Source organism: Olea europaea, unplaced genomic scaffold, assembly GCF_002742605.1.
Source record: "Olea europaea var. sylvestris unplaced genomic scaffold, O_europaea_v1 scaffold187, whole genome shotgun sequence".
NCBI lineage: Eukaryota > Viridiplantae > Streptophyta > Magnoliopsida > Lamiales > Oleaceae > Olea > Olea europaea.
Window position 1 is genome coordinate 430,647 of NW_019236492.1, and position 26,903 is coordinate 457,549.

The following is a 26,903-nucleotide window of genomic DNA, read 5'->3' on the forward strand; positions in this document are numbered from 1 at the left end:
CTGCATCCACAACTCATGCCTCGTGCTCGTGCTCGTGCTCGTACATCAAAATTAGTTTTGTTTTCAAGATTCATGTAAATGGAACATAAAATTAAAGAAATATATGACACGAATGTACTCAACAAATGTAAAATGATTACTTGACTGTCAGGATATATGGTTGAGCAATTCATCTTCCAAGGAATGCCACCCGATCCTTTTGTACTGCCTGTGCCAAATTTACGTCAAACAGCTCACAACGAATTGGCATCTCCATCTCATAGAAAGGGTTCTTTAAAACATAATCAATGTATAACTTGTATGTGTTTTAAGAGAGCCTCCATATGAAGTGTTCCAGGCTCACACACCACAAAGAATTTGGTACCTATAATAAAGTAATGAATAACTTCAGATGTTAGATTTGTGTTACAATGTGAGTAATTATATCTATTAACAAATATCTTCAGTCACTAAACTTAAATTCGCTGGAAGCTAAAGAGAACTATCCAATTCCGGACTTGTTTGACAACCATTATAATCAAACTCTTTTTTCAACATACTTATTCTTAAACACATATTCACACAATAAAATATTCTACTCTTAAACCCAATGAAGAAAACGATTCCATCAACAGAAATATCATGCAGTACTATATCAGTTCCAGAAAATGTAATAATTTGATAGAGACCTGTAGATTAGTAGTATAATCCAAATCTGTCTTGTTCTTGGATCATCTGACAAATGCAATTAGGGGTGTAAAATGTAGTGGGTGCACTTGGGCCAATATTTTTTTAAAGAAAAAAGAAAAAGGCATGCAACAAAATTGAACGGGACTGTAGAATAACCACACACTGTCTTTAATTTCTTCAACTCCCTCAACCTCTATAAACCAATTTCTAATCCATTTTGTTCACATATATTTTCAGTATAGTTCTCATCTCATTTTCTAGTTTCTCAAAGAGTAAGTCTTCTATTTCATCTTTTTATTGGTTCATAAGAATCATTAACCAGGGTGCCAATTACTATCAGTAATGAAGTCAAGCCAATAACTCTTTCGACTTGCTCTTTATGCAACTACAATTATTCCAATACCTAGTGTAGATCACTTGAGACAATCAAAATCCTCTCCCTGGGACACAAGCAAGGATACTTGCCCGCACTTTAGACTTCAGTAATCACAAAATTAATATTTTGCTTAAGTTTATGTCAGACAACGAGGATAGTGAATCATCAAAAAAATAATAGTAATCCAGAATTTAGCTCCTTGGACCTATGCTCTCAAAAGCCCAAAGAGTATAAATGCCAACTAGGCACCAGTCGGATAGGCCCACAGTCCAGATTACCTACCAAAGGCGCAACAAGGGGGTAGGGATAGAAAAGGGAATGCATGAAGAAAGAAGGCCACATGCACAGTTACATAGTCTGTTGAGGGAATGATCTAGAAGCAGAGCAACCTATAAATAAGGGGAGTCGATCCCAGTGAAGGCAAGAAGAATTTGGTAGCCCTTGGGAGAGAAGTGGACCTCTCGAACGTCAATATCCTTGTTATTCCTTTTTGTTGAGAAAAATGTAGGGAAATCTGAATACTTAATGAACTCCAAGGCACGAAAAAACGTTATCTTTTAAGAGATGTTTCTCCCCTATCCAACAAAGTCACAACTGGGGTATGATAGAAAATCTCTCTCAGGATACAATGAAGTCGTTTGATTTAAATTGTGACTATTTGATCAAACCAAGAAGACACTCAAAAATAACTGATTGATGACAAGAGAAAGAAAGAAGAATAAATTTTTTAATGTGCTTTGCAAACGAGAATTCGCCCAGGATTTATAGAAATTGAGGCAACCGTTTGAATAGGTGTGTCTCTTGAAATCCTTGCATACATCTACTAGAGGTGACTGTTAAAAAACGAACAGATGCACCTATTCAATGACTTCTGAAAATAAAATTCACTTTCGGGGGCGTTGCCCCCTCGACCCCCGCGACCTGATTCCCGTTGCGCAGCGGCAAATACTAATCGGGGCGGCAAATCATTCGCAAAACAAAAATAAATACATATAAAATGATGAAAAATATCTAACACTTTTCACTGTTATTTGGCATTTTCCAATCTGTTAGCATATCATTTTTTTTCTTGTAATCAAGTTCAGCAAGCAAAATTTTAAAATTCTGTTTTAAGTCCATCAATTACTATAGAGTGTATTTGGTAAAGTGTGATTGTTCCAGGTTTCTATAAACTGGTATTAGAGCCGATCAGTCCCGATGGTAAATTTGGCAAATGGGGTGGGGAGTTTAGAAGGAACCCAGCAGCAACTACAGGAGCAGCTGGAGGGAATGCAACATGGAATTGAACGAACGCAGGAGGAATTGCAGAGGGTACAAAACATGGAGAAAAACATGGCAATCATTTCAAAGCAATTCACCTTCATGAGAACGAAGTGGGAGGAAGTTGAAAGAGAGAAAGGGAAAGGGAAAGGGACAAGATGGAGGGAGAGATTCAGAGTACACTATACACTCTGAGAATTCACTTGGCCTAGAGAAGAGTAGTAGGGAAATAAGAGGTTCTGCCAGTGGGAACTAAGGACTAGAAACTAAAGGGAGAAAGATGGAGATGCCGGTGTTCACAGGGAAATACCTAAATGAATGAATTTTCGGGGCAGAGCACTATTTCGCTGTGAACCAGTTACAGATGAGGAGAAATTAGAGACAGCAGATCTGTGTTTCAAAGACGGAGCACTGGCTTGGTACCAATGGGAGCAGAAGAGGAGTGGTGTGCAGATGGGATGAGCTCAAGGTCCTGATGCGAGCTCGGTTTAGGTTATGGAGGGAACCCTAGAGGAACGATTTCTCTTTGTCAAGAAGGCTCAGTGGCAGCGTACCGAGTGGCGTTTGAAACTTTGGCCGCCCCGATTGGAGATATCTCGGAGGCTATATTGGAAGGCCACTTCATAAATAGGCTAAGCCCGAAAATTAGGGCCGAAATAGGGTGATGCAGCCTAAAGGGTTGGACCAAATAATGGAATTGTCCCAAAGAATAGAAGAAAAAAATAGGCCCTCCAGCCCAGGACCATTAAGAGTAAATCAAATCCCAGCACCAATTGGTTCCTATCGTCACAACAGGGTAACATGATTTTTCCCCAAAGCTCAAATCCCAAGCCGACGACAACCTGTTCCTCCACGTCAACCAGTGCAGCAAACCCATTCTTCAAGAGGCTTAGTGAGTCCGAGTTAAAGGCCAAGAAGGAAAAGGGGTTATGCTTCTGCTGTGATGAGAAGTACTCTATTAGACACAAGTGCAATAATCGAAAATTACAGGTCTGCTGGTTTGTGATGAGGAACGGCAAGATGATGGGATGGCGGAAGAGCCCACAGAAGAGGCGATTGAGGAGGAGAAGTTGTTGGTCGATGAGTTAGTAGAGTTGTCGATGAACTCTGTAGTAGGGCTCACAGCGCCTCATACTATGAAAGTTAAGGGAAAATTTTTGAAGGAGGAAGTGGTGGTGTTAATCGACTGTAGGGCTAGTTATAACTTTATATCAATGGACCTAGTAAGAAAATTGTGTTTGCCAGGAACAAAGGCACTGGGATATTGGGTTATAATGGGTACTGGGTTGGCGGTGCAAGGAGCGAGGGTGTGTAAGGGAGTACAATTATCACTTCAAAATATGGAGATGATAGAGGATTTCTACCTTTGGATCTAGTGAGCTCCGACGTGATTTTGGGGATGAAATGGCAATCAACTCTAGGTTAAACGAAGATCGACTGGAGGTCACTCATGATGAAATTCCAAATTGGAGGGACTACAATGACCTTGCAAGGGGACCCGAGCCTTAGTAAAACTCTGGTCACATTGAAAGCTATGATGAAGGCATTCAAAAATGAGAGAGGAGGAGTACTCCTCGAACTAGGCAGTTTGAACGTTGACCAGAGAGAAAGGTAGCAGGAGATGCCTACTAGAATTGAGCAGGTACTGGACGAGTTTAATACAGTTTTTGAAGAACTTAGAGGGTTGCCACCACAGCGCGATCGAGATCACACCATTACTGTTTAGTCGGGAACAGCTCCTTTCAATGTGAGGCCCTATTGCTACCCCCATATTTAGAAAAACGAAATAGAGAAGTTGGTCTGAGAGATGTTGGCAACTGGAATTATCGGACTTAGCACCAGTCCTTTTTCTAGCCCCGTCTTGTTGGTAAAGAAAAAGGATGGCAAGTGGAAATTTAGTGTAGATTATCGAGCAGTAAATAAAGTGACAGTGCCGGATAAGTTTCCTATCCCTATAATTGATGAATTACTGGATGAGTTACATGGGGCGACGATCTTCTCGAAACTAGATTTAAAGGCATGGTAACATCAAATACGGTCAAGCCCAAAGATATTTGTAAGACAACTTTCAGAACACATTAAGTGCACTATGAGTTTCTTGTGATGTAGTTTGATCTTACAAATGCTCCGACTACATGACAGTCACTCATGAATGAGTTGTTCAAGAAGGAGTTAAGGCGTTTCATTTTGGTGTTCTTCAATGACATCTTAGTATTCAACCGCAATGTAGGGGAGCATGTGAGACATTTGAGAAAGGTATTGCAAGTACCATTCCAACATGAGTTATATGCCAACAAGAAAAAATGTAGTTTTGGTCAGTCAGAGGTGGAGTGTTTAGGGCATATTATTTCACACCATGAGGTGGCTGCAGACAAGTCAAAAGTTCAAGCCATGGTGGATTGGCCAAGTCCCAGTTCATTGTGGGAGTTACGGGGTTTTTCGAGATTTACGGGGTACTACAGTTGTTTTGTTAAGGACTATGGCAAGTTGACATGGCCACTAACGGAACGACTACGGAAGGACAACTTTTTCTAGGGTGGGGAAGCAGAGCAAACCTTCAACATACTGAAAGTAGCAATGTCTACTATACCCGTTATGGCCCTTCATGATTTGAATAAACCTTTCATTATAGAAACTAATGCCTCAAGGTTTGGGTTAGGGACGGTATTGATGCAAGATCAACACTCGATTACATATTTTAGCCATGCACTGAACCCAAAGTGGAAGGTCAAATCGGCATATAAACGAGAATTACTGGCTATCATTTTTGCTGTTCAAAAGTGAAGGTACTACATCCAAGATATCACTTGGAACCCCTCTAGTTATGCACTGGTGAACGGTCAGTTGCTGTTTAAGGGGAGACTGTTGCTTCCAAGAGTTTCGAAATTGATTCCATTGATATTGCAAGAACGATATGACAACAAGATAGACTGGCAATTTGGGTTTCTGAAAACTTATAAACGTATTGCATCATATGTCTACTGGGAAGGTGATGTAGAATGGATTGAAAATTCTCCAACTTAAAATCACTACTACATAAAAAGGACAATGTTTCACTACTGTAGAAAGAATAGCAGATTCTTCCATTTTGTCTCACTGTGGCTTTTTTTTTTAGAGAAAGCAACGATGTCGTTTATCTTACGTGTTTGATACAGTTACTTTGTTCCTTTTCCTCAATTTATGCAGCGTGCAGGATTATGTCATAGAACCATTTTTACTCTTTCTCCATTTTTACACGCTACAGTCATGCCTCTCTATTTCTCCACACTAATTCAAAAGCGAAAGTGTGAATTCCATAAATATATTATTAAAAATATGTTTGAAGAAAAATAAATTTTAAAAAAATGAAGACCAAACATGTTAACAAATGAATATATTTATTTTTCCAAAAATAAATTTTTATTACCATTTCATTTTTATCGTGAAATGATTCTAATCTTAATATGTTAGATTGTGCTTCAAAATTACATAATCTATCAAATATAATTTTTAAAATTAATTTTTATAAAGTAATATGTTTTTATGAATTTTTTTTTTTAGTAAAGTAATGTTATGGAGGTTCAATCATTAGCCTCCGTAATAACAGAGGCCTCAACATAAGCCTCCATTATTACGGAGGCTAATGAGTAATTTACACTCAATATATTATGCCATTAATTTCAAGATTGTGCTATCTTGGAGAGTATTTTAGAAGTGCTAACAAGTGATTTTAGTGTTGTTTTGTAAATTGATGGAAGTGGAGAAAACAAGAGCTAAAAAAGGCCAAAGGAAGGAAATAGGCAAAAGTTAGCGAAATTGGATGAAATGACCAAAATGTAAGAGATCCAAAGTTCGAGGACTAAAATGTAATTAATCAAAAGTCGTGTCGAAACTCACGATGAAGATCCGAGAGCGCTAGGAGTCAATTGGACGAAGGAAGGTGTCAAAGGGATCAAATTTAGTCAAACTATGATCACAAATCATTTTCCAACCGAAAAGTTACGCGTCGGAGTTTTGGTCTCACATTGAGACCTATTTCTGACATAGCAAACGATCGAATTGGGAAATGATGTTTGAAGAAAAGTTATAGCCCTTTGAGTTACCTTTCCAACGCATCTTGAATCATCTCAATCGAACATCGGATGAAGAAGTTATGGCAAAAATATTGAAGGAGTCAAAAACTATCTTTTCCACCCGAAGTGGGCGCTACGATGCTGAAAACAACAGTGAACGTGGCGTCGTGGCGCCCATCTTGGGAGCCGTGGCGCCGCCTGTGCGGAAAAAAGGGATTTTATATTTATGGAATCTTTTCTTGGTCTAACCCAACCCTAATTCGTCCATTAATTTCAAGATACCATAAATACCATTAAAAAAATCCTATTTTCAAGAAGCCGTGGCGCCGCCTATGCGGAAAAACGGGATTTTATATTTATGGAATCTTTTCTTGGTCTAACCCAACCCTAATTCGTCCATTAATTTCAAGATACCATAAATACCATTAAAAAAATCCTATTTTCAAGAAGGATGGAAGGGAGGCAAGATTGAAGGTTTCAACCACTCAATTTCAAGGAGGCCAAAATTAAAGACACAAAAAAGAAGGAAGAACAACATCAAGGAAGAAGATTGAAGATTTATCCAAAAGACTAGTTTTTTTTATCATTTTCCTTATATTGTTTATTATAATTTGTATGATTTTCATTTATTACATCATGAACTAAACAAATTATCTAGGGGTTTTATGTAGCTGAATCGAGATTATGGTTTGATGATTTTATAATTATTTCTTTGATTTTTCCACATATATTTAATTATGTCATGATTTTAATACTTTCAATTAATTGATCAATGATTGAATGAATAGATGCTAGTCAATTCCGACACTCGAGAAAGGGGAATTTAGGCGTGATCATAATATTGACACAACATAGGTTTTATGGGTTTCGAGAAAAAGTGTAAAATCTATGAAGCTTACTCCATGAAAGAATCGGGACTTTTATAAATTCTTGATTTTCAATTTTGAACAGAGATGTTAGAATTGGGATCTAGGGTTAATTTCTAATCGGTGCTCGAGAGAGGGGGTTAGAAATACATTAGGATTCTTGCTTTTAAATATGGGAAAATTAATTGTAATAATTTGAATTCGTTGAATCATAATTGAAAGTTAGGTGAAATCAATCCTTATGCCTTGTCATTTGATAATTTATATTCCCCAATTTTGTCACATCCAATTCACGTTAGATTAGTTTATATCATTCACTTATAAAACATTTAATCAATTTAATCATACATTTGTCTAAATAAAATAGAAATTGCACAATTATAGTACTTAATGAAATTTAAATTATAATCCATGTGGGTTCAACACTCTTTACTCTATTATTATATTACAAAACTTGACACTGTACACTTACGGTATAAAATCACGTTGCATAAATCGCCTGGCAGAGGCTCATACTAGAGCCTCCGTAATTATGGAGGCCAACAATTTAAAAAATAATAATAATAAATAAATAAATAAATATATAAATATATATATATATAATAAAATTAATTTTTTTTAAAAAATTTAAAAAATAATAATAATTTTAATATTAAAATTTTAATTATATTTTTATCATGAAATGATTCTAATCTTAATATGCTAGATTGTGCTTCAAAATTACATAATCTATCAAATATAATTATTAAAATTAATTTTTATAAAGTAATATGTTTTTACGATTTTTTTTTTTAGTAAAGTAATAATGGAGACTGATACTCGAGCCTCCATAATTGTTATGGAGGCTCAAGCATGAGCCTTCGTTACACGGAGGTATTATGTAAAAATTTAATTATTTTTTATTTTATAAAATTTTAATAATTTTAATATTAAAATTATTAAAATTTTAATTATATTATTATTATAAAATTATAATAATATAATATATATTTTTATTATATTTTTATAATATTATAATACCATAAAAAATTATATTATAAAACTTTAATTATTTTTTAGTATTATTATTTTTCACTTTCCAAAAAACAAAAAAAAATCATAAAACATTAAGATTAATTTTAAAAATTATATTTGATAGATTATGTATTTTTGAAGTACAATCTAAAATATTAAGATTAGAATCATGATCATTTCATGATAAAAATGAAATGATAATAAAAACTCATTTCTCAAAAAATAAATATATTCATTTGTTAATAAATAAAAACATTATTTTTATATATGTACGTAAAAAGTATATAGTAACCATTGGATGATCAAAAAATAATATCAATCAAAATGTTTACGAACCGTTTAAATAATAATTTATTGAGGGGGTTAATTTAAGAACAAAAGTGTAAATTCCATAAATATATGTAAAAAAAAAATTCGCTTAAAGCGAAAAAAAAAATTATAATTGTAAAAATTACTTGTAACTTAACAATATATTAACTTAAAATTTTGGAGTAAATATTTAAATATATTTTATTTTTAAAATTAAATATTAACTTATATGTTAAATAGATGATCTATAAATAAAATATCATTTAAATAAAAATATATATATATCAAAGGAACCTCTCCAAATTTATTATGGAGACTTGATCTCTCCATAAGATCAACCATCCGTATCACGGAGGATTTTCCTCCGTAATACGGAGGCTTTTTATAAGAGATCAAGTCTCTTGTTATGGAGAGATCAAGCCTCCGTATTACCATTTAAATAATAATAAAAATAAAATGGTAATAGAAACTCATTTCTCGAAAAATAAATATATTTATTTGTTAAAATGTTTGGTCTTCATTTTTTAAAATTTATTTTTCTTTTAACATATTTTCAATAATATATTTATGAAATTCACACTTTTGCTCTTAAATTAACCCCCTCAATAAATTATTATTTAAACGGTTCGTAAACATTTTGATTGATATTATTTTTTGGTCATCCAAATGGTTATTATATACCTTTTACGTATATATATATAAATAATGTTTTTATTAAAACTTACTTATGTGCTCAAAAATAAACTTTCTAAAGATACATGGTTGATAGCATGAGAAAATGGTGAAAGAGATAGTGTGGAGAAATAGAGAAGCATGGTTGTAACATGTAAAAATGGAGAAAGAGTAAGCCTCCATTATTTTATGTATTTTTATTTTAAGAATATTAAAAAAATTAAGTTGATTAAATGAAATTAAATTATTGTACTAAGAGTCAATGAAAAAAAAAACAGAAAGTAAAAAAATACACGTTGAGGCATCTGTAATTATGGAGGCTCAAGCGCACCTGAGAAAATAGCCATCATGCAACGCTAAAAAGTTGCAGGAGCGTTACATAAATCAAATGGTATGCAAAGGTACCGTAGGGGCAAGTGAAAGTTGTCTTCTCCTGATCGTCAAGTGCTACTGGAATCTGATTATACTCGGAATATCCATCCAGAAAACAATAATGTGAATGTCTTGCTAGTCTCTCCAGCATCTGATCAATGAACGGTAGTGGGAAGTGATTCTTTCGAGTAACAGCGTTTAGTTTACGGTAATCGATGCAAACTCTCCATCCAGTCACAGTCCGTGTAAGAATCAACTCATTTTTCTCATTTTCTATCACTATCATACCCCCTTTCTTTGGAACAACTTGTACTGCACTGATCCAAGCACCATCTGATATTGGATAGATGATGCCTGCATCAAGCAACTTCAATACCTCAACCCTAACCACTTCCTTCATGTGTGGATTCAATCTCCGCTGACCATCAATGCTTAGTTTGAATTTTTCCTCCATGAGTATTTTGTGCATGCATAACGACGGACTGATCTCCTTGATATCTACAATCGGCCATCTAATGGCTGTTTTATTTTCCCTTAGGACCCGAAGTAGTTTCTCTTCCTCCACCTCACTGACAGTACTCGAAATAATAACCGAAAATGTAGAAGATTTCCCCAAGTAAGCATATCTCAAGTGTTGGTGGCAGTTGCTTAAGTTCCAATTTGGGAGGTTGCTGAATAGATGGCACTGACTGTGTAGTCCTGGTTCCCAGCTCTTCGAAGTAACGTCTGCGCATGTATGGCGGATTAGTTTTCAAAAATCGTGCACATGTTTCAATCTCACTCGAATCAGTGTGGGTGGATTGAAAATGTGCAATGCACACCTCGTAAGCATCAGAAGGATGATGTAGCCGAAATATATCTTGAATTATTCTATCAATTACATCGATCTGGAAATAGCTGTCTGACTCAGTCAGGAATTTCATTGCCTTGAACACGTTGAACGAGATTTGCTCTTCGCCAAGCCTCAATATAAGTTGCCCTTTCTGAACATCAACAATTGCTCTTCCAGTAGCTAAGAAACGTCGCCCCAATATAAGTAGAACATCCTTATCTTCCTCCATATCCAAGATAAGAAAATAGGCTGGAAATATGAACTTCTCCACTTTTACCAATACGTCTTCAATGATCCATCTTGGATGTGTAAGGGATCAATCTGCTAACTGTAATGTAACCGTTGTGGTTTTAGTTTCTCCCAAGTCGAGTTTCCTGAAAACAGAGAGAGGCATCAAATTAATACTTGCACCTATATCACACAATGCTTTATCAAAATGATAATTCCCAATAGTGCAAGGTGCAGTAAAACTCCCTGGATCCTTTAGTTTTGGAGGCAACTTTCTCTAGATTCTGGCACTACACTCCTCAGTTAGCATCATTGTTTCGTGTTCTTCTATCTTTTGCTTGTTGGAGAGGATATCCTTCAAGAATTTTGCATAACTTGGCATCTGAACAAGTGTTTCAGCAAATGAAATGTTGATGTGTAGTTTCTTGAAGACTTCAAGAAATTTACTGTATTGCTGATCCACTTTTTGCTTTTTCAATCTCTGCGGAAACGGAATAGGAGGCTCATGAGGGTTGATAGGAATGGCATCTCGTGATGTATTGGAATTCTCCTTGACCACATTCCCTGTTGTTTGTTCAGTTTGTTCCACAATTTCGTCATCCGACGTTGGTGCTGATTCCTTGCTAGCTACCGATCTTTTGACATGTATCTCCGATAGTTGTACTCTACTTCTGGTTGTTATAGCCTTTGCGTGCTCCTTAGGGTTGATTTCAGTGTTGCTGGGCAGATTTCTTGGTGCTCTACCCGTAATGGAGATTGTCATCTGTCCCATTTGTGTCTCCAAATTTTTTATTGCTGCACTCTGGTCTTGAAGAGTTGCATCTTTCTTTCGCATAAACTGATTGTTGGCTTCCATATACTGATTGGTTGTTACCATGAACTTTTCAAACATCTCTTCCAATGGTGGCTTTTTATCCTGCTGCTGATATTGACCTTGTGGTCTGCTTTAATTTTGATTGCTCCACGAGAAGTTTGGGTGTTTTCTCCATTCTTAATTGAAGGTTTTCGAATGTGGGTTTTTCTATTGGCGTTGACCCCATTGCATAAAATTTGTATGTTCGACCCCTTGTGCGAGAATTGGACAATTAACAGTATTGTGGTCTGCTTCACATTCTTCACAACTCGGCTTCTTAACTTGTTTAGTAGTGGCGATCTGTGAAATGCTCTCAACTTTATGGAATAAAGAGTCTATCTTTGCAGATAGTGCGGAATAAGTATCTACTTCATAAACCCCCGGCGATCTCTTCTGAACCACTCGTTTGTAGACCACATGGCTGAAGTTGTTGCCATTCTCTCAAATAGCTCCCATGCTCCATCAATTGTTCTCGTGGAGATAGACCCGTCAGATGAGGAATCCACCATGCTCTTGAAGGATGGAAGTAGTCCAGCGTAGAAAAATTAGATCTGTGTCTTCTAGTCAAAACCATGTTACGGGCACTTCCTCAACATATTCTTGAAACGATTCCATGCCTCTTCAAATGATTCGGACTCACCTTGGTTGAAAATAGAGATATCATGCCGCATTTTGGCTACCTTTGCTGGCGAGAAGAACTTGGTGCAGAATTTGTAGGCTAGCTCGTTCCAGGTGGTGATGCTTGCGACGGAAAGCAAATCCAGCCATTCAAGTGTCTTATCCCGCAAGGTGTGTGGAAACAACCACAGTCTTATAGCATCGTCCGAGATACCCTGGTACCTGAAGTGTTGGCACATATCCAGAAATCGGGATATGTGTGTACGTGGATTCTCACTAGCCATCCCGTGGTATTGATGCCCATTCTGAAATAGTTGAATCACATTTGTTTTCAGTTGGAAGTTCGGTTGCCCAAATGGAGGATACACAATGCTAGATTGACTTTGGACCACCAACGAAGCCATGAAGTCCCCGAGTACTATATTCCCATCATCTTCAACTGTCATGCCTTCGTTGAGTGGAATTATCGGTCGAATTTTCTCGTTAGCCATTTGTTGTGCCGCTTTTGCTTCTCTTTGCCTAAACAGAATGTGCGTTTGATCTCTGGATCTATGGGAACCAAATCTTGATCAGGTGCTCCTTGTATACAAGCCCTGAAATTGCAAAATCAATACAAAATTAAATTGAAGTAATAATAAACTAAACCTAGTAAGTTAACTAATACTAATCTAGATAAGTTCGAATTAGTGTCACAAAAGATAAAATTAAAACTAAATTTCAATCCCCGGCAACGGCGCCAAAAACTTGTTCGAGAAATTGTTTATTCCGATTTTAAATCCATCGCAAGTATACAATTCGTTAACAAGTAGTAAAATGGACTATAAGTCCAAGTATCGATTCCACGAGAATTGAATTAGTTCGAATTAATCTAATATGACCTTAACCGAAACACGACAACCAAATTGCAATTTTGTACTTTAACTAACAAAATGTAATCGTTGATGCAATTATGGACGAAGGATTATACTAAGTTCAAAATAAATTGGATGCAATTTAACTAGAATTTTATAGAATTAATGGATGTTCTAACACACTAGAATTACGAATCCCCAAGCAATACCCGTTCAATTGTCAATTATACAAATTTGACACACAATTCCACAAAAGATGAATCGATATTCCTATTTCAATTTAGCAATCTCTCTCGAGCAATGCCAAAACCTATCCCAATATATAATTCGACTATATTTCTATGACGAATCCTAATATACCGACATGCATTATAAATTCACGAATATCCAATGATTCACACAAGGCGTAGATGTATATTTCTATCCTCTATCGGACCCTATGATGATTTATACTATGTCGAACCTATTTCCCTTCTTTCAAATGCATAAAACAGGTCACCACAATCATATAATTACGTGCACAATAATTATATGAAAATAAAAACGAAATAAATCAATCAATTCCGAAATTTGTGTTCACATACGTCAAAAATTCAAAACAACAATTAAACATAGTATTACAAGGTTCATCGATCTCCTAATAGTGATAAATCTAGCCTAACATGCTAAAAAGAACAAAACTTAAAAATATTTGAAGAAACGACATCATCCGAATCAATTTTCAATTCGATCTTCACTTGGCGCGATGTTGTTCTCTTGTTCTCTCTCTCTCGTTTCTCCTTCAAAATCTCCCAAAAACATGTAAAAATGACGTCTCCTATGTTCTGGTCGAGTTTTTGTATTTATAGGACCCTAAAATTGTTGTTTCCATAAGATTTCGGAAGAAAAAGGAAACTAAATTTTTCCTCAATATTTGCTCTATGTGACCGCATAGAGCAATTCTATGCGGTCGCATAGAGTAAACTTTTCAAGCCTCTTTGGTTTCGGTATGGTACGATGCGACCACATGTGGTCGCATAGTACTATCAACTATGGTATAAGTGTGTTTTGGTCCTCCCACTTGCATCCTTCACTTCTTAGCATCTTCTCTTCATTCTTTTCATTTCATCACCCCACGATATCGTCAATTGGTAATTGGCCTAATCGATTTCTCGACTTGTTCATCGGATCAACTTTTGGATATTTGCACTTTTGGTCCCTGAGCTTTCACTTTGTGTCACTTTAGTCCTTTTTCGCGTCTTTTCTCTTGAATTTCACCATGTTCATCATTGTTTCCTACAATTCACAAATGTACAAGATTAAGTCACAATTCAATCATTTTGCTCGTTTTTAAGTCATGTTTGTGACCTAAATAAGTGTGCAAAAACACACTTATTATCGAACATTAATGGGTTGGCTTCCAACCTTTTAGTGTAATTGCATGCTCGTGACCTCGCACGGGAGGTAATCCTACTGGTGACTCGAGGACCTCCCTGTACTCTAATTAATTCCTGGATGGGTTGCGGATTGTCATCCCCAACTTCTTGTCCATCTATCTGCACCAAACACAGCTCCACTATCATTCATTCTCCCTCCTTTTGTAGAATTTTGATCGTGGACTTTAGTGAAACCAGAGATTTGCTTAGCCCTTCTTCCCCTTTTAAGGTAACTGTATTATCACCTAAGGGTATTTTTATCTCCAACAACTTCCAGTTAACTTGAACTGTGCCCAAGGTACTAAGCCACTGCATTCCCAGTATTATGTCTGAACTGCCCAGCTCTATTGGTAAATAATCCTCTACAACAACCACGAACTGCATATATAATACCACTCCTCGACATTTTCCTCTCCCCTTTATAGCCATACCAATGCCCACCTACACCCGGTATCCATTGGTCTCCGTTATTGGCAGGTTGAGCTTCCTAATCAAGTCCCATGACATGAAATTGTGCATGGCAGCTGAGTCTATTAACACTACTACTTCCTGCCCTTCCATTGTACCCCTTACCTTCATGGTCCTAGGTGAGGTCAATCGAACCACGGAGACCTGACCCATGAGTTCATGGATAACTCTACACCATCCAGCTCATAATCTGTGGTATCCTCCAGCCGCTCCCCTTCTGCCTCGTCATCATCAACTAGCAACATTTGTAGCTTCCTATTGCGATACTTATGCATAGGATGGAACTTCTCATCACATCGAAAATAGTCCCTTTTCCTTTTTGGCTTGGATCTCGTCCTGGGATAGTTTTGTGAATCCCATAGTTGTGTTTCTCAAATTGGTTCCTCTTTTTTCATGTACGTCCATCCCCTTCGTTATGTTCCAAGGAACAATCTGCTGCTCGATCCTTGCGGGATTTGTAGTCACACTCCTAACTCTTAGTCTCTCTCTGTCCCTCACCCTGTTGGTTCAGTTGTTTGTATCCTCTACCCTCTACGCCATGTCCATGATTTACGAGAGAACTTTCAGTTTCACCATCAACACTTCGGCTTGTACTTCCTCTCCTAGCTTATTGATGAAACCCCCCTCCAAAGTATCCTAACTTACATTTTTTAGAGGAGTACATTTTTCTTAGGAGCCAACATTACTTCAAATTTCTCTCTATACTCTACAACTGTCCTTGTCTGCCGGATCGCCAGGAATCATTGATGTAGTGTTCTATATTGGGTATCCCAAAATCTCTCCAACAACCATTGTTTGAGCTCTATCCAACTGCAAATGGGCTGCCTCCCATCTTTCCACAGGAACCAGGATAGGGCACTTCCTTCCATGCATATCCCAATTGCAACTGCCCTCTCCGCATCAATAAGCTTGCTCATACTGAAGTACCTTTCAGCTCTGAATATCAAGGAGTCTGGATCAACCCCATTAAACAGGGGTAGTTCCAATTTACGGTAATTTCCTTCAACAGTTGGAGCAACTACCTTCTCTGGTAATACGGCCTCTGATATAATATCTTCCTCTATAGGACCGGTCGATTTCATCCTACTTCCTTTCCTTGTCACCACGGAGGACTGTGGTGCCATTTTCTTGAACATCTTCCTTAGTGCTTCCAGCCCTTCACTCAGCTCTTTCTTGCCCAATGGGAGACTGACTTCCAGCTTCTCATTCATTTTACCCAACTCTATCCCCAATCTCGCGTTTAAGTGTTCCATGTGCCCTTTCAACTTGATTACGAAGGTACCCAAGGGTTGAATCTGGGTTATCGTGTTCTCCAACACTTCGATTCGGTTATCCATCCTTGTCATCGGCATCCGCTTCCTAAAATTTCAGATGCTCTAATACCAATTTGGTAGAACCTGTTGAATCAAAATGAAATTGAATTGCTCGAATGAATTATAATCTGGTAAACACTGAATTGAAACCCGCAGAATTTGAATTAAGAGTAATTTTATTGAATTGAAATGAAATAACAAACTCAACGACTGAAAAAGAAGAAAATAACAAGGCAAGTTTCAAGAGCTACCCCCTCTCTTAATGACTCATATTTCTACTTCTTTGAATGAATTATTCGACGCCTATCATTCCCTATTTATAGACTTCTAAACAAAAATGACCCCATCATAATGACCTAAGCATAACAACTCTTGCTCAACAGATCTAATAGCCAATATTCCTTCCCAACTCCTTTACACACCTTTCTTGTGACTTCACTGGTAAATGAACTTTATGGAAAGTTTATCATAAGCCTAATAGTAATGGGGCTTGGGCTAGCCAATTAATACAAGCCCAATGAAATAAAACATAAATAATAGTCTAAAACATAGATAAGAGTCCAAACAAATGATGTCCTTATCAACTCTCCTTGGTGGGAGAAAAACTCGGCTATGTCGAGTAGTTGCACTACCACATGGGCGATCTTTTTTACGAACCAAATATTAGAAGTCAATAAATGATGAGAACATCATTTGCAAATTATCTCCAAGTATATGATCTGACCAAGATGAACTGGGCAAAGGAAGATTTTGCTAACTCCTATAAGGTTCCAATGAATCTGGATCATGCTGTTGAAGTCTCTTTCTGGGGATCCATGTACCATCAGAATCAAGTCGATCACCCAACAAACAAGAAAACACTGAATCTTTCAATCGTTGGTCAAAACAATCCTATCATCTAAAATAACATCAATCTTATCTTTGTGTGTTGTGATAGGTGATACTGGAGTAAAAATAGCAAAAGATTCAATGTAGGAATTCCCATGTCGAGATTAGAAAATGATCAGAAAGGGTTAAAATAGCTTTTATAAGCAAAAATGTCCTTAACCAATAAAATAGAGTAGTGGCCAAAATGTGATAAAAGATCAATGACACATGTATTTGAACCAATATGCTTTAAAATTTCATAAGGACCAACACTACAGGTTTGCAATATAACATAATCCCCAATATTAAATTCAAAATTTCGTTTATGCAAATCAATTTGAAGTTTATATGATACATTACTTGCTTCAAATCATTTATTGATCTCAATATACAAGACATGAAGATGACGTACAAATGCTTCAGCTAACATCGACACACTAGCATCGGGGACATGGGAATAAGGCCTAACGGTCTCCTAGGCTTATAATCATGACTAACTTTAAAGGGACTCAAACCTAGAGATCGATTCACAAAATTGATATATGCAATTTCAACATGTGGGAGGATCAAATCCCAATTCCCAAGATTTTCCTTGAATATGACATGATTATGCAACTGATCAGCACCTTTACGTTGATTAATGATACTACATACAACACTTGAGAGAGAGGTGTCAGAAGAAAGAGTATAATATCTAGATTCTCTAGAGGAGTCTGGATACCACCTAAGGATATGTCATCACTATCATCCAAGTCATCAGAATCTTCACGTTTAGGTTCATAAACTAGATCTGCTAATAGCTCATCTATTACATTCTTCCGTGCATCAATGACTAAGGCTCGATTAGAGCATTTGGAAGAAATATGGTCAAAGTCCTTACAATTGAAACAGTGCAAATGAGAAGAAGACATTGGAATTTCAAGACCTTTATCCTTATTTTCCTCAATAGGAAGAACATCAGACGAGGGAGGTTGTACAAGGGACTTAACAGAGGGAAGTGGCACCGGTGAAACAAAATGATGATTGTAAATACAACTTCTATATGAAAAAGGCAGCCTAGAAATATCACGACTTTTACACTTATTTTCCCAAATGGGAGGAACATTAGACAAGGACGCCTCTATGATAGACTTAAGATGAAGTGGCACTAATGAGATGGGTCAATGATAGTGATCGCACTTTTCATATGGAATACTAATCAATAACTCAAAATCTCGAACAAAAAAGTAAGCGTCATCAAGAGTAGTGATATCTTGAAGGAAAAGCTTATGCCTAAGATCCTCACTTAGACCCTGTCTGAACATTTCAACACTTGAGAGAGAGGCCTCATCCTCAATGACATAACATTTCATCCGAAATTTCTCAAATTGAGCAATGTACTCAGTCTTTAACTGATTTCCTTGATTAAGGGCAGTCTATTAAGTAAAAACTTCAAAATCTAAGCAACCATAAAAAGTAGGAGTGTCTAATTTAATGTCTCTAAAAAAACTCTCTTTATGACGAGGAAGAGAATGAGTACTGTGATGGTCATAGGCTCGTTCTCGCCTATGAACTTGATCCCTATCACTACAATCGTATCGAAAATGTTTTCGATCTCCTCGTTGATGACAATAGTGTCTATTATAGGATACTTCAAAATTATCAATGTCGATCGAATGAGGGATTTGCTTAAAACTGTTCAAATTAGCATAGAGGGTCTTACTCTCTTCAAGAGTAGCAGTTATCTGGGTTTGAATAGGCGCTATTTATCGGGTGAGTGCATTAAATTGTGAACGTCCATGTTTAGGCATTGAGACTAGAAGTGATGACGACCAGTCAACCACCATGCATGCACTGTATTAGCAGCTAAATGACATACAATAGAAAAATCAATAAACAATAAGTGCAAGTAACGAAAAATAACAACTTGAACCCTTTTTTTAATTTTAAATTTTGGGATTAAATAAATCCAAATACGGCAAGCTAATACTACTGGTATATGTAAAATAGCAAAGTAATGGTCAAATACTAGTCAAAACCTAATCATGTAAAATAAGTGAGGTAAAAGTAGAATTTAACGAAGTTAATGGATCCAATTGCATGAGTTTAGGTAAAAACTGGAATAACAGCAGTACACTAAAATATTGATACAATTTTAAACGAAACAGTAATATAAACCAATAATAAATAATAGTAGTAACTTCTCTTTCACTTGTTGTGGCGTTGTGTCAATCAGCCAAAATAAGAGTACGCCCGTTGAGACAATGTGTCAATCAACCAAAATAAATGAGGCACCTGCAAATAATGATTAAAAAATATCTTCTTCTTTTTTTCACATTTCTCTCTCTCTCTCTCTCTCTCTCTCTCTCCCCCCCCCCCCTTTTTTATTTTTTAANNCCCCCCCCCCCCCCCCCCCCCCCCTTTTTAATTTATGAAATCAAATTACGCTTCCATATAAAACAAAATAGGGTAAAAATTAAGACCAAAAATATACATTTCTCTTACATAATACATGGCCCAACATTACCACAACCCAAATACAACTAAGGCCTAAAATTAATAGAGGCTGAAATCAAAATAACCGAAAATCTGGAATCCACTGTTGGACGAAGATGGCAGCGTGGGATGTGGCGACAGTGGAGGTCGGCGAAGAAGAGAGTTGACTGCTTGGGTTCACTGATTTAGGAGCGACCGACGATTGGTCCCTTGAATGTCACGCGTTGTGGTGGCGATCGCGGTGTGGATATTTCAAGGTGTTGCAACAATGGATTTGGTGTAATGGTAGAACATGCAGGAGATGAAGATGCTTCCAGTAGAAGGTATTAACTGGGTCAGTTTAAGGTGGTGGGTTTATGGGTTAATTGTTTGGCTATAATTTTGGTTTTACGTGTATATGTAGTGGGTTAACTGTGTGTTGTAGGTTAACTGTATGGGAAAGAATGATTACCTTCGTGTTTTGTTTGGATGTAATTTAGGTGATATGGGTTGGGCACGGGGATTATTGAGTTTTGTTGGATTTGTTGGCTGCGTTGTGGTGTAACACATGACTGGGAAGGCAGAGATGGTGAATAGGTTTTGCAGTAGCGGGTTTGGAGACTGGAGAGGATGATGCTGGGAGTTGCATGTGTACTAAGATGCAGATTAATCAGCCATTTTAATGATGGAATCCAAGTTTTAGCTCTGATACCACTTCGATGTAGAATGGATTGAGAATTCTCCAACTTAAAATGTTATAAGATAATCAGAAGTTGAAGTAACCAGCAGAAGAAGCAGAACATGGGTAGCAAAACAAGTCAACTAGAGAAGAAGAAGACGACAAAGCCAGAGAAGAAGAGAGTGGGAGAAATTGGAGAGGGGAGAGGAGACTCGAAAGGAAGAAGACAGTGGTAGCAAACCACAACTCAATTCATCAATCATTAACCGTCTTTGGAAAAGCAATACAAACATATAAATAATAAAATTAAGCCTAATGGTTATGGAGCTTGGGCCAACCCATTAATACAAGCCCGATGAAATAAAACATAAATAATAGTCCAAGACATAGATAAGAGTTCAAACAAGTGATGTCCTCATCAAAAGGGATCAAGTCCGATTTCCACCAGTATGTTAGCCATTGTACCGTTTGCCAACAGCACAAGTATAGTGCTCTTTCACCAGGGGGCCTTTTACAACCACTAACTATTTTGAGCCATGTTTGGGAAGATATTGTCATGGACTTCATTGAGGGTCTACCGAAGTCAAGAACCATGGATACCATTTTGGTGGTGGTGGACCGTTTAAGCAAGTATGGATACTTTATTGAACTCAAACATCCTTTTATAGCAGCAAGTGTGGCAAGTGTTTTTATTAAGGAAGTGGTACGACTTCATAGGATACCTCATTCTATAGTCTCGAATAGGGACAAGGTCTTTATGAGTCATTTTTGGAAAGAGCTCTTTCGACTGCAAGGTATTAAGCTCACCCGAAGTACCGCTTACCACCCCAATCCGATGGACAATCAGAGGTATTGAATCACACCTTAGAAACCTATCTCCATTGTTTTGCTTCGACATAACCCAAGTCTTCGTTCAGCAGGTTATAGTGGACAGAGATATGGTATATTACCTCTTACCACACAGCATCAAAGACGACTCCTTTTCAGATTGTATATGGTCGTGATCCTCTATCTTTACTGAGGTTTGAAAAAGGATCCACCCTGGTGTCGACAGTGGAACAACAATTAGTGAAACGTGATAGAGTCTTGGAGGAATTGAAGGCACAATTACTTAAGGCTCAGGCTAAGATGAAGAGCAGAGTGTACTCTAAAAGGAAGGATGTCCAGTTACATAGTGGTGATTTAGTATATTTGAAGATCAGACCCTAACGTCGGAAAACATTGGCTGCACGAGAGAATGAGAAACTAGCCCCAAGATTATATGAACCATTTGCAGTTGAAAAGAAGATTTGACAAGTTGCATATAAGTTGTCACTAACAGCTATGTGTAACATCCATCCGATTTTTCATGTGTCGAAGTTGCACAATACAGAGAAAGTAGAGCACGCTGTGGATGAAGTGCTTAGTCAATTGAATGAGAAGCTGGAAATGTTAGTGGAACCTGAAGCAGTGCTGGGGGTAAGATCGGGGACAGGCCACAACATTAGACGTTTTGGATGTTCTAATACAATGGAAAGGGCGGCCACCATTAGAAGCCACCTAGTAGTCATATGACCTGCTAAGACAGCAATTTTTCCATCCTATCACCTTGAGGACAAGGTAAGTCTTGTTGGAGGGAGTAATGATAGGCCCACAGTCCAGATTACCTACCAAAGGCGCAACAAAGGGGCAGGGGTGGAAAAGGGAATGTAGGAAGAAAAAGGGCCACATGCACAATTACGTAATCTGTTGAGGGAATGATCTAAAACCAGAGCAACCTATAAATAGTGGAGTCAATTCCAGTGAAGGCAGGCAGAACTTGGTAGCCCTTGGGAGAGAAGTGGACCTCTCAAACGTCCATATCCTTGTTATCCTTTTTTACTGTTATTTGGCATTTTCCAATATGTTAGCATTTCTTTTTTTCTTCTTGTAATCAAGTTCAGCAAGCGAAATAAAATTTTGTTTAAGTCCATCAATTACCATAAAGTGTATTTGGTGAAGCGTGATTGTTCTAGGTTCCTATCACATTCTTAAGAAACAGCCTCTATTGGAGTCCCATCACCACATGGAGATATTCATATGCAAACCCAATGTCAAAATTTACACAAAATAGAGGAAAGATTAGTTCTTCACTTGCCCAAAATATAAATGATGGTGATTTCAAACTAATGAAAGATACGCAATCTATCCAGCTTACATTAATTACCATAGATGCTTGGACCAATAATGGTGTAAGGAGAGAATACAAGATGAGAATGACAGATCAATTAACATGATGAAATAAAACAAGTCAAAAGCATTAAAAGGGTGAATGAGGGTAGAATACAAATTAGTTCAATAGCGTAAAATTTAAACATCGATCAACAGTTATTTAATGTAGTCTAGTTTGATGATCCTATTGTATCCGATTAAGATGTTACTATCCAAGATTTTTCCTCATTTGACCAATAGACTAACAACATGTTATCACTAGCAATTTCCCACATTGTTATAAGCTTTATGGTGCTACGGTATGCGTGCATTCAAAGGACATATACCTAGCCTTTAATTATTAGATTGTCACATATCATGTTGTCAGAGCCTCCTGCTAACTTCATTATGTCACATAATTCCTTTCACTTAGCAAATTAAGAATTAGCTAAGTAGCTATTTCATTATCAGAAAGACAACTCACTAACCTAACGAGGCCATCAAGTAAATATATTTCCAGAAGTTCATTTTTAGCTTCAACATAAACAGTGATAAAGACAAGAATATAGCTTGTGGGTTAGCATTAAGTATTTTTTTTTTTTAGATATAAGATGTTCAGCTTAACAACTGATGAGGAACTGGTTAAAAAATTAGCATCTGGAAGTCAATGTGCTATGCTTCCCAAGATCAGAAAGACCTTTGTCATTTTCCACCGATCAGTCATGTAGAGCAGATTTCAAAAAATCCTATGAAATTTCATTGTCCCCACTTTCCTTATAGACCTTTGATTTTCTTTAACTTAAAAAATCTACATCATGGTTGCTTATATAAGAAATTATCTTACACTTACTGAGCACATGAGTTTTATCAAAGTTAATTAAGAACCCACAAAAATACAAAAATCATAAACGTAATCACAATAAACATTACTGGAAGTGTAGAAAAATGTTAAATAGAAAATAAGAGGCAAATAAAGGAAACTTTATTACCGGTGAGCGACTGAAAACAATGGAGATCAAAGGTGTCCGCTTGGAGGAGCTCGATTCCCAAACATCCAGATACAGGGAACAGCTGCTGAGAGATGGCATGCACTGAGTGCCATAGACTCGCCAATCTCAAGCTGTCATTAGTGTCCATTCTTCCTGAGGAACCGTAATCCTGATAAACATTTCGCAACTATCTTGATTACTTAAACTGCAGAATATGAAATGTCAGTGTGTGGGAAGGTGCGTTCGGGGAAAGCTTACCTTATAGAAAATGAGACCTCCAGATTTGCTGATGATGTAGAGACTGTAGATTGCAGCCATTTTTGCTTGCTTGTGATTAGAGACTCTATTCTGTCGAGGAGTATAGTGCCAAAGAAATGGAACTTGGTGTACCAAAGAATAGACCAGCTGGAGATCTTTACTAAATGTTTCTGCAAATATCTGTTGCACCCCATTAAAAATTGAGTTATATTTCACATCAATTTCTTGGATTATATCAATTAACATTCTTAATGATTGTATTTTAACATTATATAGAACATTTCATTCATATATAGCCTTCATTTAGGAAGAATTTACAAACAGTTTAATATATAAATAGAAAGAAATAAGTGGTTTATGAGTGGATCGTACTTGTGGATTTATTGGAGTGTGTGGTTGAAAATAAAGTTTGTTCATTTAAAAATTAGCCAAACGAGGCATAATAGATCAAGATGAGTTATTACTATAAGAAAAATTCTAATTAAAAAAAAAAAAAAAATCAGTATACGCATGGAGTCGTAATTCTTTCAAATACAATGGTTATTTCCACACCTCATCATTAAGTTCCTCTAATTCCAAGACAGTCTATAACAAAAACCTATACTTAAGAACCTTTAAGCATAGATTTTATCTATCACATCACCACACCTTTCTTTGATATGTGAGATGTCAATTTTTTATCAAACACTCGAAGAGAGGATTATCTTGAATTAAAAGGAGAGGAAACCTAGTTAGTGATGTGTAGATGTTGAAGAAACCTTGATAAATATATAAGTCCTATCACCACATGATGTTACGACTTACAACCATGCCCTCTAAATATTAAACGATACACAATTTGTGAAAAAACACACACTTGTTAGAACTCAAAAAGATGAGACTGGATTTCTTTTTGTTAGATGCAAGGTTTCCCTTAGAAAGACAAATGTAAATTAGATATGGATATGGTAAAGGCAAAAGAATGCTGAATAGAATGCTTCACATAACTAGACCCTTTTGCCCATGATATTTTTTTTACCTTTCTAACCCCTGAAGTTTGGCTTTCTGGTGATATTGTTAGAACTTAAAAATCTTAGATCTTTTTGGAGAAGTTAGCATGCAAGGTTGTCTTTAGAGGTCAAATGATAAATAAGTTATGGATAAGGAAAATATAAAATAATGTCAAATAGAGTGTTATACAAAACTATACCCTTTTGACAATACCTTTTTTACTCCCCTGAGTTTAATCTGTGGAGGTAAAGCATAATATAGGAATGTTACACCTTGACAGTCATAAGAGTCTAGTTCCACTCATGCATCACAAGGACTCAAACTACTAGGTCATGCCATAATGTGTCATACAAAGCAAATGAAAAATTGAACTATGTTATACCAAAGAAACGTAGGAAAACTAAAGGTACTTTGTGGTTAATAGCAACTCGTCCCTAAACTTTTCTTCAAATAATTGTTCCACCCATGATAGTTTGAGAGTTATGAGGCACGTTAACCTATATGATTATTGACTAGAAAAAACCTTAACAAGAGGCCATCATTGAACTTATTTAAAGAAACAAAAGAGCAATGCCCATGGAAATTCACACTACAAGGAAGCTCGAGTATCACATAATTGAGCACGAGAATTAAAAAATTCAATGTTAGAGCACCAAATTCCATTACTCAGTTCAAGATTCCAAAATGGAATTCGTAGGTCTCATTTCAGGATACTCAAATCTCATATTTGCCAAAAGTTACAATTTAATTCAAATCATAATTTCAATTTATGGTGATGCACAAACAAGTAGAGATAGTCAGCTATAGGTAGTGGCCGATCCAGAATTTAAGGTCAGATAGGACAGCCATTGACGATCGACAGCCAATGGCCGTAACAGCAAGGTCCTCTATCAATATTTAATTAAATAATTTTTAATATTCTTCAATCTATATCTAAATGCATTAAAACCCTACCACAAACAAATAACATAGAAAAACATAACACAAATAATAGAGAAATTAAAAATACACAAATGTGAATATAAAAGCATAACCACAGGCAACTAGTCCACTGTCCACACGTTTAAGACCCAAGATACAATTGCAATTGATCTAATTTCCTTAATTAAATAATCAAATTATAACTCAAATCAATCTCTTCCCAAACTTTAAATTGCAAAAGATTCCATTTTTATCATTTAAGAAGATGAATGCAATAGAATTATTTAACGGCGGGCTGAGGCGGGAGGTGCAGTCCGTCACTGGAGGGCGGGCGGGTGGCGGCCACTATGGCGGGTGGGAGAACACCGGGAATTGTAGAGTCGAAGTAGGGTAGAACTTAGAAGAATAAGGTTTCGTTGCTTGTCTGGAATCTGGACCCTGGCTGTGATTTTTGAAATGTTGTGGCTTCGACTTTGGGCAACGGATTGTTGTGAATTGATTGGTGATTTTGGGCATTTATCAAAGATTAATGGGCACAATTTTAATATTTATAGAAAATTATCTAGAAACCTACATTGTATAGATTCAAAACTACCCATGTCAGTTTTAACATTTATCCTCCCTCTCTCTCTCTCTTCATTATATACACGACAATCTTGTTGGAAAAAATAATTAGTTGCACTAGTAATCAGAATAATATAATGCAGAAATATAAAACTTATCGTCCGATCGAGTCTCGTGACAGCACGATATCCTAAAGTGAAATTGTTCGTCAATAATTGCTGCGACCTCCGTGGACAATCACTCCCAGAATACAACGATCGTAAACCACTTGTGCAGCAATCACGAATGGTCTTTCTAGAATTCTCAATTGTACTCCAGAATAGATATAAAAACCCGAATATAAGAACTTCACAATATGAAAAGAGTGATTGATGCAAGATGATTTTTCTATTTTCTTTTTGTGTGTCTTTTTCTCAAAACGAGATATGGGTTTATATAGGCAAGATGGTAGTAACAGTCTTCACCATGTTAATGCAGAATTTTAATAACTGAGCAGTGAGTGTTTTAATGGCAGTTAGTGGGTTGTTATAAAAACAAACAGTCATAAAATACTGGCTAGTTTTACCCATTAAATAATAAAGAAAAAAATATTTATTTTAGTCAAGGAAGCCCAAGAGCCCAAGGCCCCAATCAAGACATTTTAATATCTACGTGGGGAGTGATTCGAACCCCTGACGTCCCACACAAATGTCACATTTCCCACCACTTTGGCACTTTATCTAATTTGATTATTTCTTTCACATTTTATATTTATACCATAAATATATAACAATCCCCCACGTGAAAGAAATAAGATAAATGAAAATATTACTCTGGAGTACGGTAGAAATCATGCAGGCTTAGG

General features: G+C 36.5%; 1 pseudogene; it reads right to left on the reverse strand.

Annotated features, from left to right (window-relative positions):
• Nucleotide 1: 1 nt before the first annotated feature.
• Nucleotides 2–26,085, reverse strand: LOC111378795 (annotated as a pseudogene).
• Between the last annotated feature and the right edge of the window lie 818 nt (nucleotides 26,086–26,903).